General features: G+C 40.7%; 1 protein-coding gene across 6 annotated transcripts in view; it reads right to left on the bottom strand.

Moving 5' to 3' along the window:
• Nucleotides 1-27,036, bottom strand: part of CTNNA2 (catenin alpha 2) — a 1,322,067-nt gene that overhangs the window by 505,256 nt on the left and 789,775 nt on the right. The gene's annotated exons all lie outside the window — the stretch shown is intronic.

Below are 27,036 nucleotides of genomic sequence, written 5' to 3'. Positions count from 1 at the left end.
TACCAATCAGACCCTGAGAAGATGTGCAGAGGGCCTCTGGAGCCTGAGGATGACCAGCACAAGACCCAAGAGGCCAACAGATACAGGTGCAGGTGCAGGAGATAATGAACAGGCCTGGGGTGTATGCTTTGGTGTTCACTCTTCATTCTTCAGGCATGTGATTTTTTTGTGTGTTTAAACAAGATCTTGAGTGTGGCTTAAAATTGTAACTAAATATTTGCATCTTGGGTCATTGTCTAATAAACTTTCAGAAAGTGAATACACTGTGTGTGTGTGTGTGTGTGTGTGTGTGTGTGTGTGAGAGAGAGAGAGAGAGAGAGAGAGAGAGAGAGATCCAATCTAATCGAGTATTCCCTGAATCTAGAGATGAAGAACTTCTTTAAGAAAGCTAATCAACATGACTTGGAAAGGAACTAGCAGTTGGAAATTCCAGTGTCTACACAGGCAATCTCCTTAGATAATGCTGCTAGGCCTACAACTACATACGTATGCTACACAAATGGTGCATATTAAGGGATATTTCCATGGCCTAATGCCTGAAGCACTACAAGGGCTGGGGATATATTATTAGAAAAGCCCTGACATAGAGAAATAAGAAACTAATTGGCTGTAGTGAACAGAGAAGGTGACATTTGGGCTGAGCCCTGTTAAATGGATATGATGTGTGTGCACACATGTGTATGTACATATCCATCTATAGAGAAATATCTTGGAGTGTGAACAGTACATTTTCTAGAGGCAGCGTTTCTATAGACTTCTCATAACAGGATCAAAAACATGTATTTTATAAGTCAACCCAGAATTTTGGGAAGCTGCGTGGAGAGGATTGTTTGAGACCAGGAGTTCAAGACCAGCCTGGGCAAAAAAGTAAGACCCTGTCTCTACAAAAAAACACTTTTAAACAAAATTAGCTGGATACCCTGGCATGCACCTGTAGTCACAGCTACTCGGGAGGCTGAGTCAGGAGAATTTCTTGAGCTCAAGTATTTGAAGCTGCAGTGAACTGTGATCAAATCATGTCACTGCACTCCAGCCTGGATGATAGAGCAAGAACCTGTCTGGAAAAAAAAAAAAAAAAAAAAGAAGAAGAAGAAAAGAAAAGAAATCTAATAAAGTAAGTCAGAATGTTGAAGTTTTTCTGAGTTTTATTTTTTTAATTTGGTAAAATCCAGTTTGGTCAGCAGTGCTAATGACACATCAGGTGAAAGAGATTTCCATCCACTGAACAGAAGAGTGGAGCACACAAGGCAGCGATAAAGAAGAGGATCTGCAGCCCGAAGTTGATTTAGGGCACAGAGGAGGCCAGTGGGTCGACCTTCTCTTCTCATCCAGAGATGCTCTTTCCAGTGCCAAGCCTAGGAGAGTCTGGTTTTATTTTGAAGAAGACAGGTTTCCTTGTGGAACCTAAGGAAAACTACACTCTATATGGCATACCTTCATAAACTTTCAAAGCATCAGAGAAATATAACTGAAATTCAGCAAAGAGCTTGGGAAAACCATGCTCATCCAGAATCAAATCTCATAAAATAAAGGCCTGCAGCTAGGACAGGTGGCCTTGGTGGGAAGGCCCATACTTGACTTCTGGTGCTGCTCCTCTGCTCTCTCAGGTGCATTGCCTCGCAGTGCACATGAACTCCTGCCTCAGTTTGCCCCTGCAGCCCCAGACGCCTTTAGGCAGCTATTTGCAAGGACTGGAACATGCCAGCTGGATAAGTGATCATTTAACCTTTGGAGTCTTTGGGATTCTATTGCCCACCTGACTGTTGACTTGTAAATACCCAGTTCCTTGTCTTTCACATGATATGTTTTACCTTCCCAACTTCCCTGTACTCAGCAGTCTTTGCTGCTGATGCTACTTTTGTAACCTCCTGAATCCAGACAAGACTGGCTAACTTTAAGCCTGTACAGAAAGAAATCTGCCAATGCCTTTAAAAAGAAATCCCTGAACATCTCAAGAGAGACAGATTCTACCAACCCAACTAAACTGAAAATAGAGACATTTAGATATTTGCAATGGAAGAAAGAGTGAAGAAAAAAATGAAAGCCTATATTATAAAGTGAGCTATGCACATTAACCAAAAAAAAATTCAAATCCTTGGCTCTAAAAAAATGACATTAAAAAGTTAAGCAGTACTTACTCTTATTTAAAATGTCATTCTTGTTCAGTGTAACTGTTAGACATTTAATACAGACAGATGAGCCACACTGAGTCCATGAAGACAAAACTTTCTCCTGTACATCCGCTCTAAAAGCTTTTAAAACCGCTCTGTCAGGAGCAATTTGACGGCAAATCAATTGTGTTTCTCTACTGAACCACAGTACTGCATGTGACAAATGAATACAGTAACAAGATTGGGTGGGTGGGTGTGGGGAGGTAGGGGCTGAGAAGTCCACCCCATGGTATAAATGACTCTAACAGAAAACACTGCTGATAAAACAGGAGAGGAAATGCATTAGCCTGCTACAAGGGGCTGAGGTGGACCATTAAATATTTCATATAAGAAAAGCATATACAGCATCTCAACAGGACTTTGCTGAAATTTAGGGATTCAAAGGCCCCTAAAAATGATTTACAAGGGGCATTTTGTTGGAAAATCTGACAGGGAGTCCTATTGGAGTTCATCATGGGTGGTGAGTGTTTTCTTCTAATCTTGGTGCCCCTCAGCTAGGACCATAGCTCCCAACAAGAGAGCTATGTTCTCTTGTGAGAGCTATGGTCTATGGGACAGCTAATCTATGCTCCATGTGTTATTGCCTAGGGCTGCAGAACAACTGAAAAATCCAAAATAGTCTCACCTCCATGGCTGCCAGCGAAGGCTCCCTGTTGTTTGAAGAGCCAGCTAGGGCCATCCATTGGAGCACCTCAGTACTCCTCTGCATGGCTTGAGATTTATATCCATTCGCCATTTTTATGTTCAGTCTTTACCCCACACTGATTAACACTCCTGTGATTCAAAAGAGGGCTGTAATCCCAGCACTTTGGGAGGCCGAAGTGGATGGATCACTTGAGGTCAGGAATTCAAAAACCAGCCTGGCTAACATGGTGAAACCCGACTGTATTAAAAATACAAAAATTAGGCTGGGCGTGGTGGCTCACACCTGTAATCCCAGCATTTTGGGAAGCCAAGGCTGGCGGATCACCTGAGGTCAGGAGTTCAAGACCAGCCTGAACAACATAGTGAAATCCCATCTGTACTAAAAATACAAAAATTAGCCGGGCGTGATGGTGTGTGCTTATAATCCCAGCTACTTGGGAGGTTGAGACAGGAGAATCGCTTGAACTCAAGAGGCGGAGATTGCAGTGAGCTGAGATTGTACCACTGCACTCCAGCCTGGGTGACAGAGGGAGTCTGTATCTCAAAATAAATAAATAAATAAATAAAATACAAAATACAGAAATTAGCAGGGCATGGTGGTGGAAACCTGTAATTCCAGTTACTTTAGTGGAAACCTGTAATCCCAGTTACTCAGGAGGCTGAGGCAGGAGAATCACTTGAACCTGGTAGGCAGAGGTTGCAGTGAGCTGAGATTGTGCCACTGCACTCCAGTCTTGGTGACAGAGGGAGACTCTGTCTCAAAAAAAAAAAAAAAAAAAAAACCAAAGAAAACCAAAAATCAAACAAACAAAAAAACAACCAGAGAGGAATTCCCACTTCAAAAAACAGTAGTATAAATTGAATCTATAACTAGAAAATGATCAATCTTCTTGGTTAACCAGTTAAAGTGGGAGTTTTGTAGTCCAAATTTAGACTCAAGAAAGAGCAAGAAAGAGTAAGTAGGTAACTTTTGGGGGATTGGTCTATTTCTTCCCCAAAGGCAAGACAATTCATCAAGGATAGAGAAAAAAATGGATGCAGAAGCTAAATTGAAAGCCCATGCCAGGGATAGTCAACTGGGCCATTAGGGACTGGACTTCCTAAGCAGCAGAAAGTTAGAGAGAGTTCAGAGGGAAGAAATTTTAAGTAATTGTCTTGGTTGTCTGTTGAATCTATTGATGAGTAACAATCCAAGGAACAACTGTGGCTTAAAACAAAAACATCATGTATTTGCTTACAATTCTGCAATTCGGGCAGAGCTCGGCAGGGACAGCTAATCTATGCTCCATGTGTTATTGTCTAGGGCTGCAGAACAACTGAAAAATCCAAAATAGTCTCACCTCCATGGCTGCCAGCGAAGGCTCCCTGTTGTTTGAAGAGCCAGTTAGGGCCGTCCATTGGAGCACCTCAGTACTCCTCTGCATGGCTTGAGATTTTCAGAGCATTGCAATGATATTCCAAGAGAAAGTACTGCAAATGGCTGGAAGCAGCCACCGCAGATCTCCTACAGCATGGCCGTGGAAGTTAGAGTATACTCCTGCCACATTCTATGAGTCAAAGCTAGGAGACTCCAGAGGAGGGGGAAATAGCCTCCACTGCTCAATGGCAGAAGTGGTAAAAATATTACACGAGACATCTTTAGACATCTATAATCCGCCCCAGCAACTAAGATCAAGTTACCAGTGTGTGTGTGCGGCAAATGGAGAATTTTGAAAAGAAAAATGAAACCTTTTCTGTGAAGTCTTATACACATTAGATTGCTGGTGATGGATACTATAAACCTTTGTGAGAACCACCCTGAACAGTTCTCTCTGGTAGACTTTGATCTGCTAGGAAAATGCTCCCAGGGTTTCTGAAACAAGATGTCCCAACTTCCAGAATGGCTCATGGTCAAGTGAAGGACACATACCATATTCTTCTTAATCTACCTCACAAAGAGTAGGCACTAATTAAATTCCTGTTAATTGAATCTTGAATTTCCAGACCTCCTGTGTATTCCATATGGAGTAGGCACATGGCAGTTAAATAGAAACGCTTTGGGGAGGCAGCATGGTACTGCAAATGAATAGCTTTTAAAACCCCCAGCGGTGGCTAGTGGCTAGTTCTGGAGGTCATGGAGAAAGCTAATCAAAGGGAGAAGGGGAAACAAGCATAACATGCCTGGTAACCAGTGGACTCTCAATAAACATTTGTTGGATGAATGACTGGGGAGAAAAATGCTTTGAGTGTAGATAAGAGGACCCGTCCAGGGAGAATTCAACCCAGAAAATGCCTTTTGCTGCCACCTACAGCCTTGTGGGTCTATAAATATCTTCCCAGCCTGCAGTAGATTTTATATAGATCATTTATTTCAAACAGGGCACATAGGCTAGTAACTAAGGAGATTTTCTTATGTCAACATGTTATATTGTATGCATTTACAGTTTCAAGATTTTCTTCATTTCTGTATCCACAGCTTCTAGAACAGTGATTGACAGAGAGCAGCAGTTCTCAACCAAGGGTGATTTTGCCTTCCAGAGGATATTTGGCAATGTCTGGAGGCATTTTCGGTTGTGACAGCTGGGGGGAGAGGTGTTACTTGCATCTAGTGGGTAGAGGCGAGGGATGCTGCTACACATCCCACAATGCCCAGGACAGTCTTCCACAACAAAGGATTACTCAGCCCCAAATGTCAGTTGTGATGAGAGTAACAAACTCTGCCATAGAGTAAGTATTCCACAAATATTTTCAGGACGAGAAATGATGAATGAGAAACAAATGAAGAACAACAGTAATGTAGTTAATGAAGATTGTGTGGTTAAGGCAAAATATCTCAGGTCTATTGATCAACAACTACAGACAGACAAATATAACTGGATTAACAGGAAGTGACTTGGGCGAAAGTGAAAAATAACAATGGACACCAGATGAAATGAGTGAGGACACATAAAGAGTAAGAGGCAGCTCAGGCCTCTGACAGGGAAAAACTCTCAACACTGCCCTTTACGTGTTCTAGGGATGACTTAGGAAGAAGTGATTGGTGAGCAGCTTCAGAAATATATTGCTGTGAAACTGCCTTATTGATAAGTTGTTGTATTCTTATATTTGTACTTAAGTTTATCATTAGTGATTTAAATAAAACTCATTTCCTATTACAGGTTCAGATCTTAACGATCTTTTTAAATTTTCATAAACTCACAAGGTCTATAGCTTTCTTCTGGTATTGTTGAGGAGGAGGCTGTATTTTAGCCAGGTGCATCTATGGGAAATCTGTGGTGCCTCTTACAGTTGCATGCTGCCAACTTCTTACTTAGGACTTAAAAGTTTCATTTTCTGTGTGGATAGGACTGTAACCCGCTGCGCTAACATCACTACTGTCACATTTTGTCAATGTCCCTCAAGCTTCCTACTATTTTTGTAAGTATGAAACACTTGCATTACAGCTAAAAGACTGCATGGGGCAAAACTGACAAAAACCTAAAGAAGCAGCATCATCAAATAGAAAGAACAAGGAGGGTCAGACGCATTTTGGACTTAGTCTCCTCATTAATTGGGGGAAAGACCTCTAGCCCCCAAAACTTCAAAATTATTAAGACAACGATACTAAACATGAGATGTGACTGCTTTATGTACCCCTGCCGATATATTTTAAAATCTAAATTCTCTCCATCAAAGCAAAATGTGAATTAATGTTTTGACAAGAAAGTTGTCATACTTACTAGGTCTTTGGAACTGATTTTTCCACTCAAGTATTTGGCAAAACAGAGCTTCTCACTGCAATTACATGATCCCTCCCCTGCCTTCCCTCAGGCAGTTTCAGGTTACAGTTAGGGCTGCTTTAGCTTTGATGTTTTTGATTTTCTTTTTTATTTCTTGCTTCCTTTTGAAAGGAGAATGTACGAATGTATTTTATGTAATATCATGAAATCTATCTTCTCCTCCAAATTGCTCATTCTTGGGGAGGGGGTCATGAGTGGGGAAAGGGGAGATTTTGGTGATAGGGTATGAAGTTTCAGTTAAGACCAATGACTTCTGGTGGTCTACTGCACAGCATGGTGACTACAGTAAGTCATAGTATATTTCATATTTCAAAATAGCTAAGATAGAGGACTTTCAGTGTTCTCACAAAAAATATGATGAATACTTGAGGTGGTAGATATGTTGACTAGCCCGATTTGACCATTCCACAATGTATGAATGTATTGAAACATTACTTATACTCCATAAATATATTCAATTATGATTTGTCAGTCACAAATAATATAAAACAAAAAAATGCATAGAACTCATTCTGTTGCCCTTCAGGAATGTTCACTTTTCTTGTGACTAAATATCAGAGTAAAGCTCTGAGGAAGGCTCTTGGAGGAAGGACACTTGCACCATAAGTCAAAGTGCAGAGAGAATTTTCACATCCATTTAGCATTAGCACCTAGAATCAAAGACATGGGCTGCTGGAGAATGAGGCATTGTCAATGGTAGTTAATCTTGATGGGGCACATGAGGGATGATCCAATGGCCCTTCGTTATTTCATACAGGTTGTCCAAGGGGGAGAATACAGTCATGGGTCCTTAGTTTCCATTTCTGGTTAGGCCAGTAAAGCCCTTTTTTTCATCGCTCTTTTCCACTTATCACTATGAGGCATTGTTAGCGGTAGTTAATCTTGATGGGGCACTCGAGGAGGGATGATCCCATGGCCCTTTGTTACTCCATGCAATGTTCTCCAAAGGAGAGAATATAGTCATGGGTCCTTAGTTTCTGTTTCTGGTTAGGCCGGTAAAGCCCCTTTCTCATCTCTTTTTTCCACTTATCACTAGAGACAGAAACTAAAAATCATGGCTTTGGGCTGCTGAAAGCCTAAAACAAAACAGAACAACAACAAAATAAGGTGGATTGGATGAGCTTGTATGGCCTCATTGTTCATATGCATTGTGGAAGTTTGGGAAAATATCTCAGCTACACACAGGGTATTTCAGAGACTTGCAATTGACAAACTGAATGCTCCATCTCCAGATAGCCAGCTCCATTATGTCTTCTTTCCTTCCCTCCATTTTCTGCTTTTTCATCTGTTAACAGTTCTCCCTGCTCCTTATTTTAGGGCTTCCAAGGCATCCTCAAATACTCTCTTGCTGGTGTTATCAAACCAAGCTGGGGTCTGCTCACTCAGTGCAGCAAAGCCAAACACTGACACAGGGATTGTAGTGAGAGAAAGTGAGGCATTGATGCCAGGGCACCAAGCAAGGAAGAGGTAAGCAGCTAACGCTGAAGACCCAAACTTCCCAATGACTCACAGGTAAGGGTTTTTAAAGGTGGGGAGGCAGACGTTACAGGCAAAGTCATAAGTCAAATACGTGGAGGGTAGGCATTGGTTTGACCCAAAAAAGTGGGACATCTTGAGGCAGGGGCCCATGAGTCATAGGTGGATCCAAAATTTTTCTGATTTGCAGTTGGTTTAGGAGGCGAAGCTTTCTCTAAAAACTTGGGATCAGCAGAATATTATGTCTGACCTCCAGGTCCCTCAGGAAGAAATTTAGAACAAAAACAGCCATCAGAATTCAGTCCTCAGTTCTTCCTTATCTGAGGTCTATGTGCCAGCGAATCCATTTGGTGGGGATCTGGATTTCTGAAAAACAACTCAGGGACATATGTTAAGACGTTATCTTTAGAGTGAGACCCTGTCTCAAAAAAATAAAAAATTCTATCTTTAGTTCCTATAGGGAACCAAATATCCCATGATTCTTTGTTGGATACTGTTAAGCTACTATTACCTTCTTGCTTATCGAGTTGCTCATTTACTTCTCAGGGCTAGCTAGATGCCTGAAATTTCCCATGAAGCACTCAAGATTTTCCTTTATTTCCATGCTTTGGGCCCTGCAGGCCCCTAAGAGCAATCCCTGCTCCATCTCACTGGTGGAACTCAGCCTACAGAAATTGCCCTTCATGGTGGTTTATGTTGTCTGCCTCAACCCTAAAGTCACCTCACTTGGGCTTGCTCTTTCTGCAAGATGAGGCTGGCAAGAGGCGGAGCTCACAGGGTTGGAGGGGGTGGATATTTATCTTTGGTGGTTTTCTTTCTCCCTTTAATGCTTCTTCCTCCCTCACAATATGCCCCAAGTTTTCCCCAGTCTGTGGATTATCTTAGCCTTCCACCCTCCTTTGAACCTTACTGCTCTTAAACCTCATCCTCCGCTTGGTAAGTCTGTTTATAGCTAATATAAGAGGGCTCTGAAAATTCCTTCAAGGAAACCGAGTTACATGTTGAATTGTGCCCTCTGGGAGACCGAGACTAATATTTATTTGAAGGCTTTCTTTCTTGGTGAGGATATCAGAAAGGGAGAGCTCTAGACAGCCATCCCTGAGTGACTCTGTCACCCTTCTTCTCAAATATGTCCATCCTTCCTGAGGCAGGCTCCTGTCTATGGAGCGGTCCTAAGAAGAGGCACAGAGAAATACATACACTGGTATTCTACACCCTAAAACAGTAACAAGGGAGGGCAGAGTAAACAAATAAATAAATAAATTTAAAAAAAGGAGAGAGCCCAGACTGGCAGTTTCAAGGATGCAAACTGCATTGCATAATCAAACTGAATCATGAAGCATTTGGGCTGGTGCGCTGTTTACTTCCATCTGTTAACAGATACATTTGTCCCCGGTGTTTGGGAGCCCTTCGTATCAATGATCTGACAAGGGTCCCTATAACCTTAATCTACTTGAAATTAGTTTAGGATGGATATGATGGGGCTTCTGTGCTATTGCTGGGATTGGGAGAAATAAAACATGCAATTTAAGTGGAAGCAAAGAAATTTAAAGAGGATTTTATTTTGCTTGGGTCAATCCCTGTTAAAAGGGAGGTGGATGTTTTCCTTGTGTTGGATGGCATGAGATTATGTGAATGTTTTGATTTATTAAAATGAACTACAAGGTTTTTCACAGGAATGACAAACATTTATGATTGCATGTAATTATAAACTCCTGACCTCCCGGTGGGGTTGGAGCATCTGTTTCAAATGTGGGACATACAAGCACCTTACACATGAGAAATTAGGGGTGGCGGGAAGGGATGGGACACGGCTTCTGGCACCATGGACTTAAGACCATGTTGGATCCAAAAGGTGACCTGAAACCCTGAAGCTTATGCTTCACAGCTGGGCTGTAAGTTAGACTTGAATCCAGCTGACATGCAAGGTCATGGTGTGCCCGAGGTGGTGACAGGGAACAAAGTGTATAGTATGTGGCCAGTAGTAGCAATGATAAAAAGTATACCAAATGGACTTTGAAGGACCAAAGGTTTTAAAAGTCAATTGGTATCACCTTCACACTAACTAGGGTACTGGGATACATTTGGTTTTCAAATTGGGTACTTTTAACACTTTCGTGCCTGACTGCTGTACTCTGCTGACTTGATTCCATCACTTATAGCTTTATTGGTCTGAACCAGCTCCTTGTTCCCAGGTTACAGACCTGCCTATCATTCCAATAATCCTGTTTCACTTGAATGAAGGGAGTATATCTTAAATGTAAAGTTTCCGGTTCTCACACTGTACTCTGAAGTCCAAATACTGTCTGTCAATGTGTAACCTGATGTCTCAACCCTCAGTGAGAAGAGTTGATTCTTTGGTGTTCACTAACGTGGGAGACCTCACCGAGATAGGCTTTTTTTTTTTTTTTTTTTTTTTTTGTTTGCTTTGGGTTCTGCTATTTGTTTGCAGAACACCCAAGATCAAGCAAACATGCTCTCTTCACAGCAATACCTTATGGTTTCGCCATTGTAAATGGGTCTGATGTGATATGACAAGACCAGAGAAATTGGATGTAAATTTACATTTTTGAATGTGCTTGTTGTTTCACCTGATACATTTAGGGTATGCAGCTCCTTTTGCAGTTTTCATTTTTACTATGTAAGTTTGGAAATGATGCCACATTTTTGTATTTCTTTAATCAATATGTTCTCTTCGGTGATATATATTGCATTATATATTGATGTGTGTATCAATATATACTGATATGTATTACACTTACACATACAAACACATACATAAGAGCGGGTGAAAACTGTGGCCTTTGCGTTCTCTATTGCCTCTGCAGCGAGATTCTAAGCAGTAATATCTTGGTGTCGTGATGTACAGAAATGGAAAGGAGTATTAAATCATATTTAATAAAAGAAAAAAAAAAAGGAGGGAGCAGACACAACAGAACAACATCCTTGAAACTCTCCAAGAGCAGATATTTTATAATTAAACGCAAATACCAATCTACAGTCATTTTTCATCAGGTGGCTTTTGACGGCTCCTTGCTGCAAAGAGGTTTAATGATTTCATTGAGTAAGAGGTGGTGGACTCAAGATGCGTGCATTGGCTGGGAGATAACTGCATTTAATGAAAGGCACATCCATAGGTTTGGGGAGGCAAGTGATAAATCTTCCTCCAGAGCCTGTGGATCAGTCATATTCCAACTGATGAGTGGTTGGAGAAACAATTAATAATCATGACGAGAACAATACTTTTCACTTGCAATTTTCCATAGGTCGCTTAGAGCAACTCTAAAAACATGAACATCCATCTTCTTGGTACTTCTGGGAAGTAAACATTTGGTGGAATTATCACCATATAGTCAACATGGAAATTGAGGTACAGGGAATTGATTGGCCACTATGACAGCAAAAAAGGGAGAGGGGCACAAAAAAATTGGACACATCTTGGTATTTGTTATCGGAATGTTGAATATGTATTCTGCAAGTATTTTTATTGATCTCTCAGGATAATATTAGCTAACAATTTTAGTGCCAGGTTTTGTGCTTAATGAAATGCTTTACTGGATACCTGTCTCATTTATTCATCTCATTTTTACAGATGAGAAAAATCAAGAACGAGGAGAGTTAGTACCATGCAGATGGTCCCATGATGAAACCAGAATATGAACTCAGGCAGTCCAGCTGCTGAACCTGTGTTCTTAACCTTCACGCATATCATGTGCCAGGCCTGTGTTGTGATGGGTACTTGGGAAGATGCCCACATAAAGAACATGATACCTATTCTCAAGAAGCTCACAGTGAGCAGGGGGTACAAAACCCAGTACTGATAATATTTGCATGCCAGACACTGTTCTCCATGCTTAATGCATATTAACACATGTAATCCTCATAACAATTTGATGAAGTAGGTGCTATTACAATACTCTCCATTTAGCAGATGGGGAAACCAAGGCACAGATAGGCTATGTAACTAGTCTAAGATCAATATTTATCCCCAAGCAATGGGACTCTAAAGTTCATGCTGTCAATCATTAACTGCCTTTTTTTCCACCCCAAGGAGTTTGATGTTCATATTGGAGGTGATCAGGCAACACTAAAGGATTTTAAGCAAAGGAGTCATATCAGATCCAGGTTTTTCTAACATCACTCTGTCGACACTGGGGTGAATTGATTGTTTATTCCCTCTTCTGCAGTACAAGATACTTATGCATTTAATAGAGTTCAAAGGATTGAAGGTTTGTCATACTTCCAGGATGCTCTATGAAACCCAAATCAATTTTTCTTTATTTTCCGCACCTAATCCTCTCCTTTGTAAAACTGACACAAAACTGAGTTTGAACCTGTCCATATGCCACCAGAATGACCTGTAGCTGTAACTGCTAATTCTTCCATCTTATGAAGCCACGCTGGAGTGGGTCAGGTGTCCCCCAGCAAAACAGTTTGAGAAACTGCAGCCCAGGGCACTCTATTCACAATACTTTGTTATTCAAAATCACAGCAATGGGATGATTAAGTGTCCAAAAATAAACAGAAGTCCCAATAGAAATGTCCTAGTTTATCTGAATGGCTAACGAACTTAGTGAAAAAAAAAAAAGGCAGGAGATCCAGCTATTCTAAAACCCATCCCATGGATTCCTGTGTGCATGTTCCTATGTCGGAGTATCAGCCAATGTCCAAGCTCCTAATTTATTCTATTCCGTTGCCTGAGAGCACCTTTCCAATGCTTTCTGCTTAATTAGCCTTTCATTAGTTAATGGCACCTCAAAGTCCCATTTCTTCAAAGAAATTTCCCATTACCTCCCTAGTCCAGGGAGTCTTAAGTCTCAGACTCCCAGGAATTCAAGGAGATTTTTTAAATTGCCTTGCTAATTTGCTGTTAGTTTGTAACTCCTATCAAAATGTTCCCATCAAGTATTTTATTCCACCTTTGACAGGGAACTCACCACTTCATGAAATAGCTTCTTATATCTTTGAGCAACTCTGACAGTTTTATAGTTCATCCTTTTACTAAAGCCAAATTCAATTGCCTATAACTTCCTTCCTAGCAGCCCCAAACTCCTATCCCTCAATTAGGCTCAGTATAGAGTGAAATAAACCCTCCTTTACCACCTTGGACTGTGGTAGGTTTCTCAAAATATCTGTATTCTGCCTGATAAGATAACAGCTCAGATTATATGTAACTCCCTGTGTGCTGTTTCGTCTCTCCCAGTAAACTATAAACTTCTCAGGAACGAGAGACATATCTTTTATTTCCAGCAGCTGTTACAATTCCTGGCTACCACAAGCACTTTCTGTGCTTGGAGCACATCACTGATGGCTGACCAGGAAAGAAGATCTTCTTACATAAAGATAACATAAACATGGTGTCATGGTGTAAGGAGGGAGGCAGCGAACAGGCCACCTTCATGCAGCAGCAGTTGTGTGCTGCTATTGTAAAGAGATAAACATGTGTCTATCCATTTGACTGACCTTCTGTCCAGTAAAGAGGTTGGGCAGAAGTAATAAAGCCAATTACACTAGACTTTATTACCACTTAAATGGTGGCTTCATTAATAAACATAGTATGTGGCCAATGTAAAATTTAATCAACAGACTCAGGGAAAATAAAATAAGAAGAGTATAAAGATCAATGGCCCTGCTTTTTGCAAGAGGGCAAAGAGTTCAGACAAAAAGAAAGTCACCAAAGAAAGGAACAGGAAATAACATACAAAAGATGAAAGTGTCCACAGTAGCAAAATCCCTGAGAAGTAAAGCAGAAGCTCAGAACCCAACACAAAAGAACTATAGTTGTGAGGATAAAGGATGACTAGGGTGCTCACTGGGAGGAAACTGCACAAGAAAGAGGTCAAGTTTTGGAAACCGCAAGAAGGGAGATTCCAAGCAGGGTACATTGACGATTCATAAAAGAAAGCCAACAAACTTAGCAATGGCAATGGTGACTATAGGAATCAATAAATCACAAGATCTTCCTGCCAAAGGTCTTCTAATCCAAATCCTCATTTTACAAATCAGACACTAAGGGTGAGAGGTTGAGTACTTTGACCAAGTCACAGAGCCAGGTTTTGGCAAAGTTTTCCAGATCCTGGACAATGATACAATGCTCTTGCTTCCTCCACAGGTCTATGCATCAAGAACAGTCATTATGCATTAAGAACAGTCATTTATTAACGTCCAGGCACTTCTCAGGAACTTCACAACTATCACCTCATCTAGATGCTACAACTACTATACAAAAACCAAGAATCATGTCATCATTGTGCACAGTAGGATACATAGGCCAGGGAGATTAAGTTTACCTACTTAGTATCCCACAACTAAGGCAGGAAATATTTGGGATTCCGGATTGCTCTACTTCAAAATCCTCCTTCCTCTATACCATGCTGCCTTTCACCATGGGTTAGCAAGCATGGACAGTGAGTATGTTCTATACAACCACCCTCTTAACCCTGGGGTTATAAGGCATGCACAAGGAAAAAAGGAGTGCAATTTCAAGCTACTGTGAACAGTATCCACAGCATCTGACCTCAGGGCAGGCCAAGGATACAACTCTTCCAGGGAGACAAGTGATTCATATTTACAGAGGTCTCCCAGTGCAGTTTCTGTAGTCTAGACTGTAAATTCCTGAAGAACAGGACTGTCTTCCCAGCACTTAGCTTCGTGAATGACACACCATAGGAGGCCCACAATCAGTCATTAAACTGGGTGGTTCTCAAGTGCCTACCTAAGGTCAGGACAGATTTACAGACGATTCCTCCAGTCAAGGGTAGAAGTGTACAGTGATGCCTCCCTGCACCCTGAGAGGGCAGAAAAGAGAGCTGGGACTTCTGCCCGACCTCAGTAAGCCAGGATTCCTCTACAGACCTCTGAATTCCAGCTATAACAAACACTTATGATTTCTGGATTACCCACCTCAAAACTCTAGGACAAAGAAAGAAGAGGCTGTATCTCCTGTCCAGAGCCCTCCTTCCTTTGTCTCTGGATTGCTCCCTGTGAGTTTCAGGCCTGTTGGTTTTTGAGCCACTGACATCTGTCTCCTTGTGAAAACTCCATTTGTCAGGCCTTCGTGCCAGAGTTCATGCCTGTTGGCTGCTTGGAGTAGTAAGGTTAGGTCCTGCTGATTGGCCCCTAGCCCAGGTCTCTCCCTGTTGGCCCTGAACTGCATCACCCAAGCCTAATCCCCACACCAGACCACAAATCCTCAGACTGTCTGTGAAACTCTTTTCAGGCTCTTTAATGCAGAGCATTATATTTAACTTTCTGCTCTTGTATAGATAAGCAGCACATGAAAAAATAAAAATATGCAGATCACATTTTAATAAATATGGAATACTGCACCTGGCATCTATCTTAAAAAAAATAATATTACCTGCACTGCGAGAACAGCAATAACACCACCATAACAATAACATTGTCGGAATGCAGAAAACCAAGATGTTTTGAATTGTGTTATAATTAGAAAGCAGATAAACAAATAGGAACATCATTTATTCATTAAAATTGTGCAAATGGAAAATCTACTTAATTAATTTCTTTGTACAATGTCTGTAAACTCTTTCAGGGAAGAAATCTAAGGAACAATTTCAAGCTCAGAGCAAGTGACACAATAACAGCTTGGAAGCACAACCGGAAAGGCAGAACAGTGGTGGTGGCTTTTTGTCAGAAGTGCTCTTTTGAGTGTAATGCTGAAGAGAGAAAGCTGGCCTCATGAATAGCATGGCACAGGCATCCAATCATGAATGTGCCTTAATTCCATTTGTGCTGTGCATCTGAATAATACCCATTTCCTCTTCTGTCTGCCCTCAGAATTGGGGTCTCAGGGTCAACATGGATGAAGTTGAAGTTGATTAAGGGGCTTTCTGCAACCCCCCAGGAAGGTTTACAAACTAGGTCATTAGAGGGTTGCATATCCATTATGGTGATCATTTACCAAGCAAAGGGTTTGGGGGAGGGTCATCACTTAGCACAGCAACCATCAGTTGGCCTTGGTTTCATTTCTCTCATACCTGCCTCCTCCCTCCATGCCCCTCTTCTCACTCTTATTTGCTCCCTTCATTTTTAGGCCTCCTTCTTTGCTCTCTGTTTCTCAGACACAATCCTACTCTAGCTTGCAACCTTTTCAGCTTACTCTCATCTTAAAACAAGTCCTGTATTCAAGTTAGTAATGATTGTTGGGTGAAGCTAGAGTTGAAGAATACTTGATAACGTACAACACTTCTATTGATTCTCTGGGTTAATTTTCCCAACAATCTGTAAAATAATAATAGCAATAATGGCAATTATTTATTGAACACCTTGAGCCAGTCATTGTCACGTATTCTGAGTGCATTATCTCATTTAACCCTCACCATGAGCTAATAGACAGGAATTATTAGCATTATTCCCATATTACTAATGAGGAACAGGGGTCACGGAGTTGATTAACTTTCTCAGCTATCACAATTCAGTACATATAGTCTGTCTTAAATCTAATTTTCCATTCTTTTTCATTTCTTCTTCTTTTTCCATAATGAGCATTTGTATTGAAGGTTTTAAAATTGTTTTGCTTAGTCATATAGAGAAAATTATGTAGCTCAGTAGAAAACAACCCATAGTTTAAAGAACACCTGTCAAAATTATCTGATTCTGATGCAACAGGAGCTATTTTGCAACTCTGTAAATTGTAGGTGAACTGAGAACAATGCATAATTTTTTTCTATACACATGCAAATTATGTTCTGTCCAGTAGCGGTTCAATTGACTTTTCTGCCTCATTGTAGAATAATCTAGTTTTGCTTCCATTTGCACATTCATTTCAACATTCCTTTACTCTATATATATTTGTGCTTGTTTTTCACTTCTCTTTTGAATTGGTTGTAACATCTCACCTATTTCCACATTATGAGTTAAATAATATTTTTAACTTGTTTTTTTTTTTTTTCTTTTGGTTTTGTTTCATAGGACTGACATAACAAAGTGCCACAAACTGGGTGGCTTAAAACAACAGAAATTTATTATTGAATAGTTTTGGAGGCTAGAAATCTGAATCCAAGTTGTTGGCAGGTCCATGCTCCCTCAGAACCCTCTGGGGGAGAATCTTTCCTTGCCTCTTCCAGCTCAGGTAGTCCTTGGCTTGTGGCAGAATAACTCCAGTCTCTGCCTCCTTACACACAAGGCCATCTTCCCTCTGCTTTTCTAACTGTGTCTTCACATGGCATCCTACTTGCATGTCTGTGTCCAAAATTCCTTCTTCTTATAAGGGCATCAGCCATATTAAATTAGGTCTCATCTAAAGACCTCATCTTAACTTGATTAAACCTGCAAAGACCCTATTTCCAAACATGGTCACATTCACAGGTACTGGGATTTCAGGCTTCAACATATCTTTTAGGTGCATACAATTCAATCCATAACAAGGTGTTCATTTTTATATCCATATGAGAATCATGATTTTACCTTCTTTTGAAAATTATTATAACATCTAATAATCTCCTGACAATACATTGGAATACAAAATCACTTATTTTTTCTTTTTAATTTTTTTTCTACAGAAAATGTCAAATATACATAAACAAAATAGAATAACAGACAATGAGTCCCCATGTGCCTGTCACTCAACCTCAACAATTATTAACATTCTGCCAATTTTAGTTTTACTGACATCAAAGCCTGCATTTATAGGAGTTCTGCTCTTGACTCTCACCCCATTCTCCAATTCCAGTTAACTGCTGAGTATTTGGGCTGCCAAGAGTCACTTGTTACTTTAAATAGAAATAAATAATCAATTCAAAGGTAGTAACAATGATAAGCCCTATACCACCCATCCAAGGAGGGAATTATATTTCTTCTAGACTTTGCACTTGGATAGTATATCATAAATACATACTCAGTTTTGATGGAGAGAAATTAATGTTTCTCTCTCCTGTGATACATTTATATTTTAACTAGAGCATATCTGGAAGGAAGATGCATGAAAGAAACCTTGAAACAGATGGAGACCAGTCTTATCTGTACCACTCCTTGAAGTCCTTCTTATGAGAGAGCCCTCTCTCCCACCTTCATGCAAGGAGAGCCCAAGGTTCTCAAGGCTAGTAGCATGAAGCTTTTGGTAGGAATGTGTCTACTCTTCTCCTCCAAAGTGCTCTAGCTAACAGTACGTGCTAAGACGTCTTCACTTCCACAAACATCACAATAGCAGGCATATCATCCAAGCAGAAAATTAAACTTCACAAGATATATATATAGAGAGATAGAGATATCTATCTATCTATATAGATATAGATATATAGAGATATAGATATCTATCTATCTTATCTATCTATCTATCTATCTATGTATCTATCTAAATTTTTTTTTTTTTTTTTTTGAGACAGAGTTTCGCTCTTGTTGCTCAGGCTGGAGTACAATGGCAAGATATCGGCTCACTGCAACCTCCACCCCCAGGGTCAAGTGATTTTCCTGCCTCAGCCTCCTGAGTAGCTGGGATTATAGATGCCTGCCAACACATCCAGCTAATTTTTGTATTTTTAGTAGAGATGGGGTTTCACCACGTTAGCCAGGCTGGTCTCGAACTCCCGTCCTCAGGAGATCCACCCACCTCGGCCTCCCAAAGTGCTGGGATTACAGGCATGAGCCACCATGCCCGGCTGATAGTTTTTAATGACCTGCACAAGATACCTGTTAGAAGGACTACTCTTGAGGATTTAAGAACATGTGAGAGAATGTATGTACAAGTTTAATAATTGAACACATGGTGAGGCTTAGACTTTGAGGTGGGTGGAAAAAAATCAGAGCCATGGAATCTGTGGGCTGTCTTGGAAAATTCTACCCCCTACCTGGTTTGTCACTCTTAGAGAGCTATGCTCTTTAGTAAATTTTCTATCCTCATTCTAGGTTCTAGTGCAGTGATGACAAAAATCCTCTGTAAGAACAGAAATATCTTAGAAGTAGATAGAATTTTATACCATCATTACCATTTTTTAAAGTTTTAATTTTGAAATAGTAGGAGACCTGTGATAAGTTGCTACAATAGTACAGTGAGTTTCTGTGTATGTTTCCACCCAGCTTTGCTCAATGATAATGTCTTACATGACGATAGTACAGGGGGGCACACCTGTAATCCCAGCACTTTGGGAGGCCAAGGCGGGCAGATCACTTGAGGTCAGGAGTTTGAGGTCAGGAGTTTGAGACCAGTCTGGCTAACATGGTGAAATCTCATGCCTACTAAAAATACAAAAATTAGCCAGGCCTGGTGGTGCACGCCAATAGTCCTGGCTACTCAGGAGGCTGAGGATTGAGAATTGCTTGAACCCAGGGATGTGGAGGTTACAATGAGTGGAGATTACACCACTGCACTCCAACCTGAGCGACAGAGAGAGACTCTGTCTCAAAACAAACAGGAAATTGACATTGGTACAATAAAATGAACTATGAACTAAACCATATGCTTTTTTCGGATTTTACCAATTCTTCTCTTTTTTTTTTTTTTTTTTTTTGTATAGCCGTGTTTTTTTTGTATAGACATTTTCTCTCGTGTATAGATTCATTGTTATTATTTTTAATCACAAGGCGAATTAATATATTTTCCTAGAGTTGGCCCACTCTTGTTGCGAGCCTCATTTCTGTTTCCATCCCCTACTTATCTGGGCTTCATGAATTCTTTTTTTTCTTTTTCCATTAACATTTTAAAAAGCAACTTTATATCAGAAAATTAAAAAAAAAAAAAAAAAACAGAGTACCAGAAATAACAAACACAGACTTCAAAGCAGATTTGCTGTTTACTTATATACTTGTTTTGAGTTAAAGTATCTTCTATCCTCATTCTAGGTTCTAGCCTCCTTCTCCCGCATTCAGACACAACCACCATCACGGGTTGACTGTGTTCCCTGCCGTTTAATCTTTCTCTACTTTGACATGTATGTTTTCTGTATACATAACTTTCATCTTTTTACTACAGTGGTTTTCAACCATTTTCTCTTACTGATATACAAATGGCAGATGATACTCAAGTAGGAGAGTGGGAGACATATTCCCAACTGCAGCTCCTAGAGCAATAGTTATAACTCTATCTCTTTTTCTCCCACTCATGAAAAATAGTTGGAATACGTGACAGACTGCTCTATAATGGGAATTACCTTGAATGTGCTCCAATTTAGAGAAACAGTAAAGCCTGCAGAAATTCTAGGGCTTTAATTATTTGTAGTAATTACTTGAACTACACCTTGTAACTGATCTCTACATAACATAATGGTTTTAAATGGCTGTTTTAATAAACATAAGCTTTCCAGGCAAGTAGATCTTATCTTAAAACAGCAGAGCCTGACGAGAACACTGATTGGAAAAATTGTGAGCAAGTGCAAGGGTTATAGGTTCTTTTTGGCACCACTGTGATTTGGCAAATGCTCTTTGGTCTGCCTCAGTTTCTGTCCTTCTTTTGATCAGGTTGGTAATCCCCTCTCATCCTGCAAGACTGAGCTCCAGTTTATCTCAATGCTTTGAGCAATTCCCACACTGACCTGTATCATATTTTTTAATTTAGATTTCAGTTCTGACGCTCATCATAATCACAAAATCCCCAGGATTTAGCCTAATTCCCAGGTTACTTGCACTCCCAGGTTACTTGGGGGACTTGCAGACTTGCATTAGATGGGCAGAAGCACAGGAGAGTAACCAGGTGACCAGGCCAATCCAGGTTCCAAAGGAATTTCCATCATTTACCAGCTATGTGGACTCAGAACAAGTGATTTATGCTGTGAGTTTCATCTGGGAAATGGGGATTTTCACAGTAGTTACATTATAGAGTTGTAGTTAAGGATGAGATGATCTTATATGCATAGCAGTTAGCTTGGCATCTGACATTTAGCAAAAATTCACTAACACTGGTGATTGGTACCTAGAGTATTTGGTGACTCCTGAGTTGATTGGGTAACTGAACCAACAGTAGATAGTCTGGCCATACAACAAAGGCACCTGGCCCTAGAGGTGTCTGGGGATGCCAGCATGGGGCTGAGCAGTGCAGGATGGGAGGTATCAGTAATACCTGTGGTGACCATGAAGGTGCCTTACTTGTGTCTCCCTGCAAGACAACCTGCTGTGAAGAGTAGTTGATTGATAGTTTTAATTTGCCACTCCTTTGAAGCTACCATGGCATTTACACAGGTTACTGAGCATGGAGGCTACAGAGGTAATTCCTGCTTAATGTGGGATCCCGGTAATAGACTTTGTTCAGGGCCTTCCCATCAGCCTGACTGAGACAGCCAGGACTGCAATTCAAGGCCTTTCCTATATAATCCTTCTTTCTTTCTGTCCATCCACAGATGTTAGACTTGCATCATGGTCTGAGGCTCTCCTAAACATCATGTCTAGTCCCACCATCATTTACAGGTATGTTTCCCAAGATCTCCTGTACATTTAATTCCATCTTAGAATCACATCTTGGCATGAACTGACAATACCTAAAAGAAGCTTCATACTTTCTTTGAAGTGTAGATCATATGATGTTATTTATGCTGTCTTATGATTGCATTACAGAAGAGGCTAGCACATCTATTTCCATTTGTAAGCAATATCCAGGAGCAAAGCATAATGTTAAGGTAGTGTGTGAATGGACTTTGAGGCATTCTCCTTTTCCACTTGAAAATGGCCTGGTGATGACTCCCAAACCTTGTCTAAGGCCGATTTACCCATGGGTCAGTAATTTTGGAATCACTTTTGGGGTCATATAGATGGAACAGATAAAATATCAAAAGACACAATCTCAGGACTGCCTGAGCTTATAGAAAAGAAAAATATAAACAGGAAACCATTTGTACTTGGCACATTGTCACTGCTACTTGGACTTCTGATCTTTGTGGGTTTAATTGGCACTGTTTTTTGGGTAAATTTCTGGTATTTAGAGTTGTCTAAAGTTATACAAACTGTACTTTACATTGGCCCATTATTTATCCTTCTCTTAATTTATGTTGCTTTGAAAACACCCATGCATGGCAGAGGGACAGATGTTATTATTCTGATGTTGTTCTTTGGGAAGCTGTGGCCCAGAGAGGATAGGGACTAGACTGAGCTCACAGAGGCTGGCTGTGTCAATCCTCCCAAAGCCCTCAGCTGTGCTGACTCCCATCAGAGGTTAAGTGCCTCTCATAGTAGCAAGCTGAGGATTCTCTAACACTGATCACTCAAATGAGCAAAATCACATTTGGAGTAATTGCAGTTAAATTCCTTTCCACCATTAGAGCACCAGGCTTCTGTTTCCACAGCCTGACTAGCTCTGGCCTTTGCATTGTCAAAAACATTTCAAACCCAATCACAACTTCTGCCAGTGGCTGATACCCTGAGGCACAATTTTCTTTTCCTGTAGCTTCCTAAATTTCTTCTTTTCCCCAAAAACCTATCTTCTTGATCATTGCCCCTGAGAAGAATCTGACTACTTTCATCAGCATATTTTATCAAAACCGCTGAGCAGAGTGAGCCGTGACAATCGCCTGTCCAAAAGTTTGCAAAACATATCACTGAATATAATTCATATTTTAGGAAGTCAATGACTTTAGAGATTTGTGACCAATAAGAACTCTCCCAAAGAGATCATACTGAGCTAAGAATAGCTGCCCCCTGTACTCCAAGTAAAAATGTCCCTCTTTAGGCTAATGATCCCTGCAAATCCTACGCTAATTGATAGCCCAGAGTTCCAGAGAGTTGCACTTCAGTAAATGGTCAAAATGACACATTTGGCATTAATGTCTTGACTCTGTCTCCCTCAAGTGCAATCTCCTTTTAAAATCACTCCAGCAAGATAACCATCCTAACTGCTAATTTGCAGTCACAGATCTCTACTTCATTTTCTATTCTCCTTCTTCGGGGGCAGGAAGAAGGGGCTAGGGTATGGAGTCAAATATTTAAACAACCTGGATTGAATCTCTTCCAAATAACTGTTCATGTCCATACACTTGGCTATGTCCTAGCTTTTACATGCACATCTGGCCATACAGATTTCCACATGCCATGTTAGATGGTTGGAGGGAAAGGCTGATCGTTATGAAACTAGCAGTCAATCCATAGTGTTAGCCACTTTCATGTCAGTTTCCATATCTATTCCTGATATTATCTTTTTCTGCCCCAAAAGGCATAGCTGGAGATCCTCTCTCTCCAGGGACAACAAGCTAAGGTATATAGTTAATAACAAACATATATGCAGCTAAAATATAATAATCTATTATTTGCAGCTTTCTATGCAGACCAAAAAAAAAAATTGATCTAAAATAGTAAATGGTTATGATAAAGACTGGCTATAAAGTTGAATTTGGGGTCTGACACTTCTGTTCATGACTCCCTAATCACAATGCAAACATCTGTTTACCTGACTAACTTGCAAGGTCAGCCTTGTCAAAGAATGCAGCCTAGTCCTCATTTTTCTCCAAAAATGTTTCCTGGCTTTTGTCTGAGAAAACAACACTGATGAATCATAGCAAAAACCTGCACTTGTGACTAAGAGCCGTATTTAAAGGAGAAGAGCTGAAGGAAACACAGAACAGAGTTCCCATTCCTACACCTCCTCCTCCCCATGTGGTTTTCTTAAACTTGCTTAGCTGCTTCATCCAGTCCATTCTCTTTCTCCAAGTCTCTCTCTTCAAGTTTAGATGCGACTGCTGGAAGGCAAGAGAAAGAACAGAACAAGGGTAGCTGAGATTAAATCAGACAACCATGATTTAATCAAGCCATGAGGGAAACGGGAAAAGAAGGGTAGGCCATGAGTTCATAGACAAGGGAAGCTGGGGAGGAAGGAAGGAAAGACAGAAGGAAGGAAGGAAGGAAGAAAGGAAGGAAGGAAGGAAGGAAGGAAGGAAGGAAGGAAGGAAGGAAGGAAGGAAGGAGGGAAGGAAGGGAGGGAAAAAGCAAAGCAGAATGGATGGAGGAGAGAATAAAGAAGAAAGTAACCTAAGAAGAAATAAAGGGGACTGAGAGAGGGATTAGGGGAGAGGGATCTAGACAGAGAGAGAGAGAATGGCAGGAGTTGGAGGTAAGAGATTTAGAGCAAAGAGAAACAGAAGATGGGCCAGAGAAGATCTCCCCTTGAGGATTCCCCTTAACTTTCACTCTAGGAATACATATGGTGAGGATCATTAGGGAGAGGAGGTGGTCATGCAATGGCAGTGCTTTAAAACACTCATTTTAAACCCTCTATGTCTATAACCATCCACCCAATCTAACATTTGTGATGCTGAGCTCCTACTATTAACCAAACACCATGCTTTAGATTTGAGTTTTGCAAATTTTATAATACCTTGCCTCATTTTTCTTTTCAGAAAAAGAATGAAAAAAAAAAAACACAGAAGAAAGGTAAAAATGTAGGCAAAGAAGCATGCGCAGAAACAGCACAACTCTACACAGGGCAAAAATCTGTATAAGAGTATGAGGAAAACCCTGTATCAGGCAAGAGAGGAAGGAGTTAACATAGAGATAGATGGCTTACTGAGTGCGAGTTATGGTACTAAGCACTTTCCAATCATTATTGCTTTTATTCTTTACAAAAGTGAACCAGGTGCTTCGGTATTCCCATTTTGCATAAAAGTACAATAGCCTTTGCCTCCCTGGGCTTTCTATCATGTGGGGTATTACTGGCCTGTGTGTGGATATCATTTTGCGTTACACAAAAATTTCCATTGTAGCAGGTTGCAGAGATTAGGGGTGGTGCCACAAAGCATTAAGAATTGGCCTGAAGAAAATCAGAACGATATCTCCAATTTCAGCACCAGGTACTAGAGCAGAAATGGCAAATGAGTTTCATCTCATATGCCAACTCCAATTGATTAAAGCCAGCTTCATGAAGGAGTCTGATAAGAACCATTCTCTTGCCACCTGGGACCAGTAGGAGGAGGCTGTGGTGTCTAGATAGTGACATCTGCTCTATGCACAGGATGGCAGAGGTTGCATGTGTACCTTAGAGATGCCTTCCTTGCACGAGATGGAATGGTCAGCTCCATGAGTTACCGACATCCCTGTGGGCTGCAAAATGATCTGGTAAAACTGATCTGTTCATATCCAAGAGCTATCTATCGTCCCATTTAAATCTTTGCATCAGAGATAGTCCTTGTCACTGTAATCTCCATGGGTCCCCAGACTGAGGACACCATCAGTGTTGCTCAGATTCCATTTGGGGAAGGCTCCATGGTGCAGTGGAGCCAGCAATGGACTTGAGAACTGGAGCCTGTGATTGAGCCCAGACTTGCACCTTGAATGACACAGAGTAACTAACTTCACTCTTAACACATCTTCCTCTGCTGTAAAATGTCATCTGGGCCAAATGACACCAGATATAAAATTCTAAGATTTTGATGCCCCAGATTTGCTGTACTTCAGTCGTTTCAGACAAAACCTAGATTTGGTTCTCATCCAAACTGGTTCACTGATGTTCTTTCCAAAAACATTTTGTTAAATGTCTAAAATGGTACTGGCGTTCTCTTCTGAGCTTGCAAATCAGCACCGATTGTCCCTTGAATAGGCCATGCTAAATCTTCCCCTCTGCTTGGCCCCCTGCTCCACTCTCAGCTCCTCCGTGTGCCTTCCAGGTCTATTCATTCTCCCGCTCAACTTCCTCTGCAAAGCTATCAGTGTCCTCAACATGTTTCTAAAACTCTCCTGCTGATGTCCAAACCTTGACAGGGGTCTTTGAGGACTCTCAAAGATTGCATATTTATTCAGAGGAAGAGGAAGGGGAGGGGTAACCTCGGTCAACCCCTAGGAAAAGCAATGCATGGCAATGCTGTACATTTAGGAAATGGATTTAAATATTCACAATTTGATCAGGTCTCTTTGATGAAACAGAATTTGGTTCTCAAGAACTTTGGGTAGGGAAGCAAATACCAATGTCTCCATACAACTTCAACCTTTATATTATATAAGAGAACATATTTAGTAGACTATGTATGGAAAAAAATGAGAATATATTCTAATAGAGAGCATATTTTATAAAAGAATATAAAGTTATATTTGGTTGCAAACCCCAGACCTCTACTTTCTTGATTCATGCATTTGGGAAATTCTCTTAAGGGCTCTGTTATTCAATGTCTTCACTGGTAAAATGGGGACAAAAAGTATCTTAGATTATGATGAGGATCTAATGAGGCAAGGTATGTAAGCACTTAATCCAGTCCCAGGGGTATGGCTCTGAGCCAAAGACGGCACCTGGGACTGTATACTCTGCATAACTTCAATCAGAAATGCAGGCAGACATTGGTAAATGTGGAAACAGTGTCTGGACATAGATCTGGGGCATAAAGCTCAAAAAGGAACATGACATGCCACTAAGACTTCGCTCACTGACGTTTCCTGCTGAAGTTAAGGATTAGTCTCACAGTGTGACTGGTTCTAAGCCAAAACTATAGGGATGGATGTGAGAGGCAGAAAAGAGGGGAGCTTGTGAACAGCAGCAACCCTGCTTCCTTGCCTTTGCAGCCTATTTCAAAAGCATCTATCTCGGAGTGTAAAGGAGGATCAGAGCCCCTGCTGGGCTGTGCTGGAGGCTTGGTCAGGGCCCAAATGCAAATGAATGTGGCCAGTCCTAAGAATCTGTACCCTGTTTTCCCTCAGACAGTTTCTTTATTAAACTAGAGAGATGGATAAGGTATCCACCATCACAAGTCCCATACTGCCATAGGACCTGTGAAAATATCTAATGGAAGAGGAATCTAGTAACATCCTAGTGAAATCGGATTCTGCCTTCTCTGGGTGGTTATTTCATAAGTGCTTGTTTCACTGTCAGTCTTCAAAGCTCTTTTTAAGACCTATTATAAGTACTTTTGTCACAAAAATAGGAAGGAAAGCAGGGCAAGGCAATACATACTGAACAAGAAATAAGAAAGTCAGATTTGAGAAACGATTGTTCACTAGCATTCTGTAGACCTTCAGAAGTAATATTTTAGCCCAGTGATGCCTAGACCAGTTTCTGGAAAATTCCCATTGAATTCTATGTGTTATTAATGTCTCCAGGCCTTCTTTCACATCCTTTTCTACCTGGAGTTTTT

The sequence above is a fragment of the Papio anubis genome, chromosome 14 (genome assembly GCF_008728515.1).
Source record: "Papio anubis isolate 15944 chromosome 14, Panubis1.0, whole genome shotgun sequence".
Classification (NCBI taxonomy): Eukaryota; Metazoa; Chordata; class Mammalia; order Primates; family Cercopithecidae; genus Papio; species Papio anubis.
This window is presented reverse-complemented; position numbering and strand designations above follow the sequence as displayed.